This window comes from Trachypithecus francoisi, unplaced genomic scaffold (genome assembly GCF_009764315.1).
Source record: "Trachypithecus francoisi isolate TF-2019V2 unplaced genomic scaffold, Tfra_2.0 Contig00143, whole genome shotgun sequence".
NCBI lineage: Eukaryota > Metazoa > Chordata > Mammalia > Primates > Cercopithecidae > Trachypithecus > Trachypithecus francoisi.
In genome coordinates, this window is record NW_022680491.1 from 303,096 (window position 1) to 317,500 (window position 14,405).

General features: G+C 50.6%; 3 pseudogenes; all 3 read right to left on the reverse strand.

Moving 5' to 3' along the window:
• Positions 1–3,901: 3,901 nt before the first annotated feature.
• Positions 3,902–4,019, reverse strand: LOC117068106 (annotated as a pseudogene).
• Positions 4,020–8,466: 4,447 nt separating this feature from the next.
• Positions 8,467–8,585, reverse strand: LOC117068342 (annotated as a pseudogene).
• A 4,092-nt stretch (positions 8,586–12,677) lies between these two features.
• On the reverse strand, positions 12,678–12,796 carry LOC117067863 (annotated as a pseudogene).
• Positions 12,797–14,405: the final 1,609 nt, after the last annotated feature.

Genomic DNA, 14,405 nt, shown 5'->3' on the forward strand with positions numbered 1-14,405 from the left:
TTTCTAGCTTTCATATGAGGATGTTCTCTTTTTCACTGTAGTCCGCAAGGGGCTCCCAAACTTTCCTAAACAGATTGCACAAAAACAGTTTTTCCAAACTGCTGAATCAAAAGAAACGTTTGGTTTTCTGTTCTTGTGGTAGTTTGCTGACAATGCTATTTCCCAACTGCATCCATGTCCCTACAAAGGACACAAACTCATAAATTTTTATGTCTGCAGATTATTCCATGGTGTATATGTGCCACATTTTCTTAATAGTCTGTCTCTGATGGACATTTGGGTTGATTCCAAGTCTTTGTGATCCCTCAAGGATCTACAACTAGAAATCCCGCTTGACCCGGCCATCCCATTACTTGGTATATACCAAAAGCATTATAAATCATTCTGCTATTAAGACAAAAACACACGAATGTTTATTTGGCACTATTCACAGTAGCGTCTTTCCAATTTTTATCTGGGGATATTCTGTTTTCCACTATAAGTAACAATGCAGTTAAAAGTGCTCCTTTGCAGATATTACAAAAAGAGTATTTTAAACATGCTTAATCAAAAGGATGGTTTAGCTTTCTGAGAAGAATCTACATGTCACAGATAACTTCTTTCTGGTTTATTCCTGGGAAAATCGTTATTTAGGAGACAAAACATGTTCCCACAAACTCTTAAGTAGATTCTACAAAAAAAGTGTTTTCAGCGTGCTGGATCAAAAGAAATGTGGAACTCAGATAAATTTACAAATTGCAAGGCAGTTTCCTAGATTATTTCCAGTTTTTAACCTGGAGATATTAAGTTTTTCACTGCGGGCCTCAAAGGACTTCCTTATAATTTTGCGGATTGTACAAAAAGTGCTCGAAACCTGCTGAATCCAAAGAAGGATTTGCCTCAGTGACATGAAGACACATATCACAAACCCATTTCTGAGATAACTTCTTCCTCTTTCTACTTTTTATTGTGTGGCTATTCAGTTTTCCACTATAGGGCTCCCAAATGTCTCTTTGCACTTTCTACAGAAACAGTGTCTCCAATCTGCTGAATTATAATAAAGGTTTAATTCTGTGATGGTGACACCACACATTGCAAAGCAGTTTCAGAGGTAAGATTCTTTCTAGTTTTACCTGTGGTATTCAGTTTTTCACTATTGACCTCATTGTGCTCCCAACCGCACCTTCACAGATTCTACAGAAAGAGTGTCTTCTACCTGCTTAATCAAAAGAAATGTTGAGTTCACTCTGTGAGATAAATCCACACATTGGAAAGAGGCTTAACAGATAGCTTCTTTCTTGTTTTTTTCTTCGGATTTTTTTTTTCCCCTTTGGCCTCTATGGACTCCAAAATATCCCATCATAGTTTCTACAAAATGTTTCCAACCTGCTAAGATGAATCCACACATTGCAGAGTGGTTTCAGAGATAGTTTCTTTCTAATTTTTATCTGGGGATACACAGCTTTTCACTATAGGCTCCAAAAGGATTCAAAATATACCTTAATAGATTTTCCTAAAAAGTGTTTTCAGCCTTATTAATATAAAGAAAATTTTATCTCTGTGAGATGAATCCACACTTTGAAAGGGGTCTAACAGACACTTGCTTTCTAGTTTGAGCTGGGAATATTTGATTTTGCATTATAGGGCTCAAAGGGCTCCCAAATGTCCCTTCACAGATTTTACAGAAAGAGTGTTTCAAACCTGCTTAATCAAAAGAAGTAGTTAACTTTGTGAGATGAATCCACACCCCGAAAATTGATTTTACATACCGGTTCTCTCTAGTTTTTGTCTGGGGATATGTAGTTATTCTCTACAGGCCTCTTTGGGCTCCCAAATATCCTTTGGAAGATTCTACAACCTGCTAAATCAAAAGAAAAGTTTAATTTTGTGAGATGAATACACATATTGCCATGCAGTCTCACAGATTTCTTCTTTCCAGTTTTTATCAGGGGATATACTGTTTTTCACTATAGGCCACCATAGGCTTCCAAATTTCACTTTGCAGATTCTACAAAAATGTTTCCAACCTGTTTAAAGAAAGTAAAATTACAACTCTGTGAGATGAATTCAAGCATCAAAAGCTGTTTCACAGTTTCTATCTAGTTTTTAACTGGTGATATTAGATTTTTAACGGCAGGTTCCCATGGACTCCCGTCCAATTTTCTCCTGTCAGATTCTACACAAAGAGAATTTTCCCTCTGCTGAATCAAACACTGTGAGATGGATCAATGCATGGCAAAGTGGTTTCACAAAAAGCTTCTTTTCGGTTTTATCTGAGGATATTTGCTTCTTCCCTATAGGTCTCAAAGTGCTCTCAAATGTTCCTACCCAGATTCTACAAAAAGAGTGTTTCCAACAGGCTGAATCAAAACAAAGGTTTAACTTCTTTCTAGTTTATATACGGGGATATTTGGAATTCACCATAGGCCTGAATGGGCTCCCAAATATCCCATCGCAGATTCTACAAAAGCAGTGTGTCAAATCAGAAGAAAGAGCACGAAGTTGAGGGGAAAGAAGAGAAATAGTCAGGCTGAGGGACCTAGAGAGACTTAAATTTGTAGTGCCCTGCTCTGGTTGGCACAGACCCAGTGAACAGGCTGGGAGAATGTGGAGGATGCTTGGACTGGACCAGAACATGGTGGCTGTGTGGCCCACGCAGAAAGACAAAGCCCTGAGAGGTGTTTTTCTTGTATTGGTTGGTTGTTTGGGGGGCAGGTTTCGTAGGGTCCTTCAATAATTGACTCCAACCTATGCTGTTAGTGCCATGGACCTTGAGGTTTTCAGAGTTTACCCACCCGTCTGGCAAGAACGTGCTCTGAGCCTGCCCATGGTGCCTGAGGGCTGTGTTGCTCTCATGTCCTTGGGACTGGAGTTTACTCACTGGTGGCAGTGGTAATTTGGGTGGACAGGGACAGTTTTCCTGTTGGCTGGGATCAATGTTCCTCCCCAAGATGAGCAGACCCTGTGTTCTGGGGTGGAGATATTGTCTGGTGTCTTTGGAACCCGCTGCTCCTGCCTGTGTTTTCTCCCAGTTAGGACTGTGGCAGTGACTCCCTATGAATATAATGGATAGCCTGGGCATTCCGAGAGAAGGAAGACACCCCAGATGTCAGGAAACATGCGCCTGTGCCTTTGGGATATGGCCCTGCCTTTGGGATACTGCCCTGGCCTGCCCAGGCTGGAATGGGCAGCAGTGAAGCAGAAGTGGTGGAATGCTGCTGCCCGCCTGTGCTGGTGGGGCGGACTCCCAGGAGGAGGTCCCAATCTGTGGGTTGGTCACCCAGGGGGTGGTGGGAAACTTGGTGAAAATAGGGTGAAGAGGGAATGGGAAAGCCAGAGGAAAAAGCCTACCGCACCCAGTGTACCCAAGCATGCCAGGACCTCGCTTGTGTGCTCAGGACTGCAGTTTACACATAGTTAGTAACGATGGAAATATGGGTGCAAACGGACTGTTATCCACATGGGTGGGCAAACAATGTCCTTTCCATGGATGAGCAGCTTCTGTGTTGTGGACCAAGCTTCTAAGCTGGCCTCTGTGGAACCTACTTCCCCTGCCCTCTCTTTCCCATGGCTTAGACTGCTGCAGCAGCATTCGATGAGTAAATTGAATTGCTTGGCCATTCTGGGAGTGGGAAGACACCTCTGACAGCAAATAACATGGGTCTGCAAATTTGCTGTCAAGTTCTGGCCTGCCCCAGCAGTAGCCTGGCTCCTGGAGGGATGGTGTTGAGACAGAAGTGCTGGGATGGTGCTATCCTTCGGCAGTGCAGGGGCAGGCTCCCAGGAGGAGGTCCGGGGCTTTGGAAGGGGCCAGTGAGGGGGACTTAAAAGGAAAGCAAAGTCAGGCGATGGTTGGGAAGCATGAGAAAGATAGGGAGAATGGAGGGAGTGAAGAAACAAACAAACAAACAAAAAAACCACAAGCCTAGAGCACCCAGTATTCCAGGTGGTCTCCCATCCAAGTACTGACCAGGCCCAACCCTGCTTAGGTACTGAGATCACACGAGATCTGACGCATTCAATGTGGTATGGCCATAGACACGAGCAGAGTTGCCTGGCAGCCCCAAGAGCTCGGCCCAGTCACACCTGCCTGGTTCCAGCAGTCACCGCCAGACTGGGGTGGTGGGACTAAAACAAGAGACCCCTGAACTGCTCACCCACATCCTTCCCCTGGCTCTTGAGCTCCCGAGCTTCTACCGCATCGGGCTCACTCGGGACAAGCTGTGCTCTGAGGTGCCAGGGCCCAGGGCCCACGGTTCTGGGATGTCTTCTTGCCCTCAGTCTTGCTGCTGAGGTATTGATTTGGATCCCTTGCCACCCCTCCTGCATGGCACCCTTTTGCCCCACCCACCCAAAGCTGTCAGGACAGGACAGGCAAACAACCAGTTGGAGCCAGGCTCCTGGTAGGGCAATGGTGTGGCAAATGCAATGTAATGTTTCTACCTGGTGGTGCCACAGTGGCGGACTCCCAGGAGGAGGTCCCAGGTTGTAGAGGGGCGCAGGTGAGCACAAAAGCAGGAGCAGACTCATGGAGCTGTTGGGAAATATGGCCACAATAGGGCTAAGGGAGGGAGCTGAAGAGCCAAAAAAAAAAAAAATCCTACAGAACACTGTATTCCGAGGTACCAACCAGGCCTGACACTGTTAGCTCCAAGATCAGAGGATATCAGGCACCTTCAGAGTGGCATGCCAGACACTGGGAGAGGCATCTGGCTGTCCCAAGAGCCAGGCTCTGCTATGCCTGCCTGATTTCAGCCATCATTGCCAAGCTTGTGCCAAGGGACTCAGTTGGGTACCCCAGAGCTTCTTATCTGCAGCTTTCCCCTGGCTCCCGTGCTCCCAAACTTCCAGCATATCAGGACCACTCAAAACTTGGCGGGCTCCAACACAGCAGCGCCCAGTGCCCACGATCCCAGGATTTCTTCCGGTTCTCGGCCTTGGAGTGGAAATACTGTCTTTCATTCCTCGCAGCCCCTTCTACAAGAACCCCTCCAGCCACACCCAGCCAGATCTGTCAGGGCTGGGCAGGCTATGTGCCCCTGCCCAGGGCACATAGCCTGCCCAGCCCTGTGGAACATTTTTCTCACCACACCCTCACTACCCTCACTTACCACAATGAAGAACTGGCCCTTGGGCAAGAGGACATGGGGCCCTTCTTTGCCCACTCTGGCACTAGAGCCACCAGCCTGATTCTGGGAAAGAGGGGCTGACACACTCAGACACACCCCCCACCAACCCCATGAGCAAACGCACCCCACACAAGAACACACACAGGTGCATGTGCGTGGGAAAACACTAACCCAGAAAAATACAGCCACAGATAGCTTAAAGGAGTGCAAGCGAGAGGGAGATGTAGAGACAGAAATGGAGGGGGGGAGAGAAACAGAGATGAGAAAGACATCGAACGGGGACTGTGAGAGACAGACAGAGAGATAGAGAGAGAAGGCGGCAGAAAAACCACGAGGTGGAGGGGAAAGAAGAGAAAAAGTGAGGGTGAGAGAGCTAGAGATCGAGAGCGACAGAGGTGTGAAGAGTGAGAGACTTGCTCAGCTAAACAAGGCCCTTTTCAGCAGGCTGGGATACGGTGGAGTGTGCTTGGGATGGGCTAGAACAGTCTGGAAAGGTGGGTCATGTGAGAAGACATACAAAACAACTGATGGCTAGGTATAATGGCTCATGCCTGTAATCCCAGCACTTTGGGAGGCCGAGGTGGGAGGATATCTATTAAAAATAAAAAATTAACCAGACGTGGGGATGGGCGCCTTTAGTCCCAGCCACTCAGGAGGTTGAAGAAGGGGAAGGGCAGGAACCCGGGAGGCGGAGCTTGAAATGAGCTGAGAAAGAAAGAGAGAAAGAAAAGAATGGAAGAAAGAAAGAAGGAAAGAGAGAGAGAAATAAAGAAAGAAGGAAAGAAAGAAGAAAGAAAGAGAAAGGAAAGAAAGAAAAACGAAGGAAAGAAGGAAAGAAATAAAGATAGAGAAAGAAAGAAAGAAGGAAAGAAAAAAGAGAGAAAGGAAAAAAGAAAAAGAAAGAAGAGAGAGAGAGAAGAAAAGAAAAGAAGGTACAAAAGAAAGAAAGACAAGAAAGAAAGCAAAAAGCCTACAGCACCCGGTATTCCCATATGGTCTCCCATGCAAGGACTAACCATTCCCGACCCTGCTTAGTTTCCGAGATCAGACTAGATCGGGCGCGTTCAGCGTGCTGTGGCCGTGGATGCCAGCAGAGGCGCCTGGCTGCTCCAAGAGCCCGGCCCGGCCATGCCCGAGGTCTTCCACATGGCAACGCTGGCCTGGGGCCACCGGGATCATATCTGGACCCCAGAGCCACTCGCCCACCACCTTCCCCTGGCTCCCGAGCTCCTGAGCTTTTACCATGTCAGTTCTGCTCAGAACAGGGAGTGCTCTGAGGCATCAGGGCGCAAGGCCCACGATCCTGGGACCCCGACCCATCCTCCTCTCTGTCACGGAGTTATTCTTTTGGATCCCTGGCCACTCAGGAGCTCCTGTCAGGCCCCGTCATGTCCCACCCTGGCAGAGCCGTCACGGCTGGCCAAGGTCAAACAGCTGACCAGCCACGCATGGCCTTTTTCTCACAACACCCCCACCATGGTCACTTGTAAAGATGAAGACACGCCAGGTGGGCAAGAGGGCGTGGGAGGTTGGGGGTTGGGGTATGGCCCTGCTTTGCCCCGGGATGGCACTATAACCGACAGCCTGATCTCCAGCAGGAGGGGCTGAGAGAAACCCAGACACACCCCACCACCACCAGGAGCAAATCCACAGCCAAACACACAGACACACATGGGAAATTGCACACACGTTGCAAACACACACACACACACATACACACATGCACACACACAAGTACACGCACACACAAACGGCTTTAAGGAGATCAAGGAAGAGATGGATGGAGAGATTGAAACCAAGAGAGGGAGACATACAGTGATTGAGAGAGACACAGAGGAGGTGGAGAGGGAAAGAGACAGACAGATAGGTGGAGAAAGAGAGAGGGACAGAGAAAGAGAGAGAGACATAGAAACAGACGGAAGATGACAGAAGTAGCGCGAGGTGCGGGGACAAACCCAGAGGAGAGAGGTGCAGGGAGGTAGAGAGCGAAATCGATAGAGCCTTGGAGAGGGAGCACCCTGCTCTGGTAGGCAGGGTCCTTTTGAGCAGGCCGGGATAGGTTGGAGGGAGCTTGGACTGGGCCAGAACAGGGTGGACAGGCAGTCCATGCAAGAGGAGCAACGGAGCACTGAGATGGGTTTTGTCCTGCATTAATTGCTTCCTTTGGAGGTGGGTTTCATAGGCTCCTTCCTTTGTTGGCACCTCCCAGTGCTCTTGGTGCGGTGCGGTGTGGTGGTCACATTGATTTACAGAGTACGCTCGCCCGATTAGCAGGAGACGTGTCACCGGGTGTGCCCACTGGGACTGAGGCCTGGGTCTCTGGTGTGTCCTCGGGACTGGAGTTTACACGAAGTTGGAGGCAATGGGAATCTGGGTGCACAGGGACTGCTTCCCAGTGTATGGCGAGGTAATGTCCTTCCCCCAGATAAAGCAGCCCTGTGTTCTGGAGTGGAGGTCCTGGCTAGCGTGTGTGGCACCCACTGCCCCTGCCCTCCCCTTCCCCCAATTTGGAAGGTGGAGAAAGATGTGTGGACTGAATCGCCTGGGCATTCTGGTAGCGGGAAGGCACCATGAACAGCAGGGAACCCGCACATGTATGGGCTCCTGGCAGGTCGGCAGCAAGGTGGAAGTGATGGAATGCTGCTGCTAAGTGGTGCTTTGGTGGCAGACCCCCAGGAGGAGGTCCCCGGCTGTGGCGGGGGTTTAGGCAGGCAATAAAGTGGGAACAGAGTCAGGGAGGCTGGGAAGCACGGTGACAGTAGGGGGAAGGGTAGGAGGGGGGAAGCCACAAAAGCCTACAGCATGCGGTGGATCACGCCTGTAATCCCAGCACTTTGGAGGCCGATGCGGGTGGATCACGAGATGAGGAGATCCAGACCAGCCTGGCTAACATGGTAAAACACCGTCTCCACTAATACTACAATACATGAGACGGGCGTGGTGGAGAGCACCTATAGTCCCAGTTGCTCAGTAGGCTGAGGCAGGAGAATGGCATGAACCCGGGCTGTAGAGCTTGCCGTGAGCTGAGATCATGCCACTACATGCCAGCCTGGGGGACAGAATGAGACTCCATTTGGAAGAAAAAGAAAGAAAGAAAGAAAGAAAGAAAGAAAGAACGGAAGGAAGGAAGGAAGGAAGGAAGGAAGGAAGGAAAGAAGGAAGGAAGGAAGGAAAGAAAGAAGGAAAGAAAAAGAGAAAGAAAGAAAAGAAAGAAGGAAAGAAGAAAGAAAGAAGAAAGAAGGAAGGAAGGAAGGAAAGAAAGAAAGAAAGGAAGAAAGGAAGAAAGAAAGAAAAGGAGAGAGAGAGAAGGGAGGAAAGGAAGGCGGAAAAGAAAGAAAGACAAGAAAAAAAGCAAAAACGCCTAAAACACCCTATATTCCCAGGTGGTCTCCCATCCCAGTACTAACTAGGACCGTCCCTGCTTAGCTACTGAGATCAGATGAGAACGGGCGTGTTCAGCGTGGTATGGCCATAGACGCCGGCAGAGGTGCCTGGTTGCCCCAAGAGCCCGGCCCAGCCATGCCCATTGGCTTCCAGTCAGCACTGCCAGCCCGGGGTCTCAGGGCTCGGATCGGGACCCCCCCCGAGCCGCTCGCCCGCGGCCTTCCCTCGGCTCCCGAGCTTCCAGCACGTCGGGCCCGCTCGGAACAGGGAGAGCTTTGAGGCATCAGGGCCCAGGACCCCGAATCCTGGGACCCCGTCCCATCCTCAGCCCTGTCGTGGAGATGTTCTTTTGGATCCAGTCCGCTCAGGAGCTCCTGCCAGGCCCCCTCTTGCTCCACCCACACAGAGCCATCAGGGCTGGGCAAGGGTGAACAGCTGGCCCAACCACGTGGCTTTTTTCTCACAATGCCCCCACCATGGTCGCTTGTCCTGACCAAGAACTGGTTGGTGGGCAAGTAGGCGTGGGGGTATAGGGGTTCATGAATGGCCCTGCTTTTCCCTGGGCTGGCAGTAGAGCCAGCAGCCTGATCCCCAGCAGAGTTACTGAGAGAACCCAGTCACACCCCACCACCATCAGGAGAAAATCCACAGCCACACACAGACCCACCTGGGCGCTCATGCACAGGAACCCACACACACATGCAAACACGCACAGACACACACACACATGTATGCACATGCAAACGGCTTGAAGGAGAGCAAGAAAGAGATGGATGGAGAGATTGAAACTAAGGGATAGAGAGAGACATCAGTCAAGAGAGACAGGGGAGGGGGAGAGAGAAAGAGACAGACAGAGAGGCTGAGAAAGAGAGAGGAACGGAGAAAGGGAGAGAGACAGAGAGAGAGAGGGAAGGCAACAGAAGGAGCGCGAGTTGCAGGGGTAAATCCAGAAGAAAGAAGTGGAGGAAGCTAGAGAGGGAGAGAGATAGAGCTTTGGAGAGGGAGCGCCCTGCTCCAGTAAGCAGGGCCCTTTTGAGAAGGCTGGGTTAGGGTTGACGCCGTGGTCTGGGCCAGAAGAGGGTGATCAGGCTGTCCATGCAAGAGGAGCAATGGAGCACTGAGATGGGTTTGGTCTTGGGTTAGTTGCTTGCTTTGGAGGTGGGTTTCGTAGGCTCCTTCCTATATTGGCACCTCCCTGTGCTCCTGGTGCAGTGCGTTGGACCCCTAGATTTGCAGAGTGCACCTGATCATTTGGCAGAAGTCGTGGCATTGGACGTGCCCAAAGTGCCCGAAGCCTGGGTCTCTGGCAAGTCCTCGGGACTGGAGTTTACACAAAGTTGGTGGCAATGGAATCCGGGTGCACAGGGACTGTTTTCCTGGTGGCTGGCAAAGCAATGTCTTTCCCCTGCATAAAGCGGCCCCTGCGTTATGGAGCAGAAATCTTGACTGGCCTGTGTGGCACCCGCTGCCCCTGCATGCCCCTTCCTCCAGTTTGGAAGGTTGCAGTGGTGCCCGATGAGTGCATTGAATCACTTGGGCGTTCCTGGAGCGGGAAGGCAGCACAAACCATAAGGAACCTACCCCTGTGCATTTATGGTTCCACCCCCTGCCTTCCCGGGATGGACTTGGGCTCCTGGATTGGCGGCGGCGAGGCAGATGCCATGGCAGGCTGCTGACCGTTCTGCTTTTGGGGCGAATCCCCAAGAGGACGTCCTCAGCTGCAGAGGGGATGTAGGCAGGCGATAAAGTGGGAGCAGACTCCAGGGAGGTTGGGAAGCATGGCGACAGCAGGGGAAAGGAAGGAGGGGGGAAAACATAAAAGACTACAGCAGGATGAAATCCTGTCCAGCCTGGCTAACACAGTGAAACCTCATCTCTGCTAAAGCTACAAAACATGAGCCTGGCGTGGGTGCAGGTGTCTGCAGTCCCCGCTGCTCCGGAGGCCAAGGCAGGAGAATGATGTGAACCTGGGAGGCGGAGCTTGCAGTGAGCTGAGATCGTGCCACTGCACTCCGCCCTGGGTGATACAGTGAGGCTCTATCTGGAAGAAAAGGAAAGAAGAAAGAAAAGAAAGGGAAGAAGAAAGAAAGAAGGAAAGAAAGAAAGAAAGAAAGAAGAAGAAAGAAGGGAGGGAGGAGGGAGGGAGGGAGGGAGGGAAGAAAGGAAGGAGAGAGAGAAGGAAAGAGAGAGAGAAAGAAGAAAGAAAGAAAGAGAGAGAGAGAGAAAGAGAGAAAGAAAGAAGAAAGAAAGAGAAAAGAAAGAAGGAAAGAACGAAAGAAGGAGAGAAATAAAGAAAAAGAAGAAAGAAGGAAAGAAAGAAAGGGAAGAAGAAAGAAAGAAAGAAAGAAGAGGGAGAGAGAGAAGGAAATAAAGGAAGGTAGAAAAGAAAGAAAGACAAGAAAGAAAGCAAAAAAGCCCACAGCACCCAGTATACCCAGGCGATCTCCCATCCAAGTACTAACCAGGCCTGACCCTGCATATCTTCCGAGACCAGATGAGATCTTGCTGGTTCAGGGTGGTATGGCCTTAGACACCAGCAAAGGCACCTGGCTGCCGCAAGAGCCCTGCCCAGCCACGCCCGCCGGCATCCAGGCGGCACAGCCAGCCCAGGGCCTCCGGGCATGTATCGGGACCTCCGAGCCGCTCCACAGCCTTCTCCTGGATCCCGAGCTGCCGAGCTTCCACCACGTCTGGCCCACTTCGAACAAGGAGTGCTCTGAGGCATCAGGGCCCAGGGACAATGATCCTGGGATCCCATCCGGTCCTCCGCCCTGTTGCAGACGTATTCTTTTGGATCCTTGGCAGCTCAGGAGCTCCTGCAAGGCCCCGTCTTGTCCCACCCAGACAGAGCTGTCAGGGCTGGCCAAAGGTGAACAAGTGACCCAGAGGCGTGTGGCCTTTTTCTCACAATGAGAACACCTGTGCCTGCACCTCTGGGCTCTGGCCCCCTGCCCTCCCAGGCTGGAATCAGGCTCCTGGTTGGGCGGCGAATAGCCAGAAGCGGTGGCATGCTGCTGTCCAGTGGTGCTTTGCTGGCACACCCCCAAAAGGCATTCCGTGGGTGTGTCAGGGGTGTACAGGCATGATAAAGGGGGAGCAGAGTCAGGAGAATTTGGGAACATGGCGATAGTAGGGGGAAGGGAATGAGGGGGCAAGGCAAAATAGCCTGCAGCAGGCCGTGACAGGTGGATCACGCCTATAATCCCAGCGCTTTGAGAGGCCGAGGTGTGTGGATCACGAGGTCAGGAGATCCAGACAAGCCTGACTTACACAGTGAAACCCTGTCTCTACTAAAAGTACAAAACATGAGCCGGGCATGGTGGTGGGCGCCTGTAGTCCCAGCTGCTCGAGAGGCTGACATAGGAGAATGGCATGAACCCAGGAGGCAGAGCTTGCAGCGAGCTGAGATCGTGCCACTGCCCTCCAGCCTGGGTGACAGAGTGGGAGTCCTTTTGGAAGAAAAAAGAAAGAAGAGAAAGAAAGAAAGAAGAAAGAAAGAAGAAGAAAGAAAGAAAGAAAGAAAGAAGGAAAGAAGAAGAAAGAAAGAAAGAAAGAAAGAAAGAAAGAAAGAGAAAGAAGAAAGAAGGAAAGAAAGAAAAAAGAAAGAAGGAAAGAAGAATTATGGAAGAAGGAAGGACGAAATAAAGAAAGAAAGAAAGAAGGAGAGAAAGAAAGAAAAGAAACAAAAAGAAAGAAAAAGAGAGAAAGACAAGAAAGAAGAAAGAAGAAAGAAAGAAAGAAAGAAGAAGAAAAGAAGGAAAGAAAGAATTATGGAAGAAGGAAGGACGAAATAAAGAAAGAAAGAAAGAAGAAGGAAAGAAAGAAAGAAAAAAGAAGAAAGAAAGAAAAAGAGAGAAAGACAAGAAAGAAGAAAGAAAGAAGAAGAAAGAAAGAAAGAAGAGAAAGAAGAAAGAAAGAAAGAAAGGAAGGAAAGAATTATGGAAGGAAGGAAGGACGAAATAAAGAAAGAAAGAAGGATAGAAAGAAAGAAAAGAAACAAGAAAGAAAGAAAGAAAAAAGAAGAAAAGAAAGAAAGAAAGGAAAGGAGAAAGAAAGAAGGAAAGAAAGAAGAAAGAAAGATAAAAGAGAGAAAGAAAGAAGAAAGAAGAAAGAAAGATAGAAGAGAGAGAGACAGAAAGGAAGAAAGGAAGGCAGAAAAGAAAGAAAGACATGAAAGAGAAAAAAAACCTATAGTGCCCAGTTTTTCCAGGCTGTCTCCCATCCAAGTACTAAATGGGCCCGACCCTGCTAAGCTTCTGAGATCGGACGAGATCAGGCGCCTTCAGGGTGGTATGGCCCTACACGCCCGCAGAGGCCCTTGGCTGCCCCAAGAACCCTTCCCAGTCATGTTGGCTGGCTTCCAGCCAGCACCACCAGCCCAGGGACTCCGGGTTCAGATTGGAACCCCCGAGCCGCTCGCACGTGGAAATCCCACGGCTCCTGAGCTGCCGAGCCTCCACCACGTCAGGCCCACTAGGAACAGGGAGTGCTTGGAGGAGTCAGGGCACAGGGCCCACGATCCTGGAACACCATCCAGTACTCCGCCCTGTCACGGAGGTATTCTTTTGGATCTCTTGCCACTCTGGAGCTCCTGAGAGGCCCCCTCATGCCCCACCCTCCCGAGCCATCACAGCTGGCCAAGGGCGAACAGCTGGCCCAGCTGTGTGTGGCTTTTTTCTTACAATGTCCCCATCACGGTCGCTTATCATGACCAAGAGCTGGCAGTGGAGCAAGATGGCGTGGAGCGTTGGAAGTTGGGGGATGGCCCTGTTTGCCCTGGGCTGGCACTAGAGCCGGCAGCCTGATCACCGGCGAGAGGGGCTGAGAGAAACCCAGACACACCCCACCACCACCAGGAGCAAATCCACAGCCCCACACACAGACATGCCTGGGTGGACACGTGTTGGAACCCACGCATGGGCACGTGCACACACACAGACACACACACACACACACGTACTCACACAAAAACACCTTAAAGGAGAGCAAGGAAGAGATGGATGGAGAGATTGAAACCAATGGTGGGAGAGACACATCCATCGAGAGAAACAGGTGAATTGGAGAGGGATAGAGACAGACTGAGATTCAGAGAAAGAGAGAGGGAGAGAGAAAGAGAGAGAGACAGGGAGACAGAAGGAAGGCAACAGAAATAGCGGGAGGTACAGGGGAAACCCAGAAGATCGATGGGGAGGGAGATAGAGAGCAAGAGAGATAGAGCCATGGAGAGGGAGCGTCCTGGTCCAGTAGGCAGGGACACTGTGAGCAGGTCGGGATAGGGTGGAGGGGGCATAAGCTGGGCCAGAACAGGGTGACCAGGCCGTCCATGTAAGAGGAGCAATGGAGTGCTGAGACTGGTGTTTTCTTGGGCTAATTGCTTGATTTGGAGGTGTGTTTCATAGGCTCCTTCCTTTGTTGGCACCTCCCTGTGCTCCTGGTGCGGTGTGTTGGGCCCCTAGATTTGCAGAGTGCGCCTATCCATTTGGTGGGAGCCATGGCACCAGGCGTGCCCACGGTGCCTGAGACCTGGGTCTCTGGCATGTCCTCAGGACTGGAGTTTACACAGTTGGTGGCAATGGAATCCGGGTGTACGGGGACTGTTTTCCCGATTGCTGGCAAAGCAATGTCCTTCATCCTGATAAAGCGGCCCCTGCATTCTGGAGTGGAGATCTTGCCTGGCATGTGTGGAACCCGCTGCCCCTGCATACCCATTCCCCCAGTTTGGAAGGTTGCGGAGGCACCTGATGAGAGCATTGAATCCCCTGGGCGTTCTGAGAGTGGGAAAGCAGCATGAACGGCAGGAAACCTGCGCCTGCGTCTTTATGGAGTGGTCTCCTGACCTACTGGGATGGACCCGGGCTCCTGGCATGGTGGCGATGAGGCGGAAGTGGTGGGAGGCTTCTGCCCAGTTGTGCT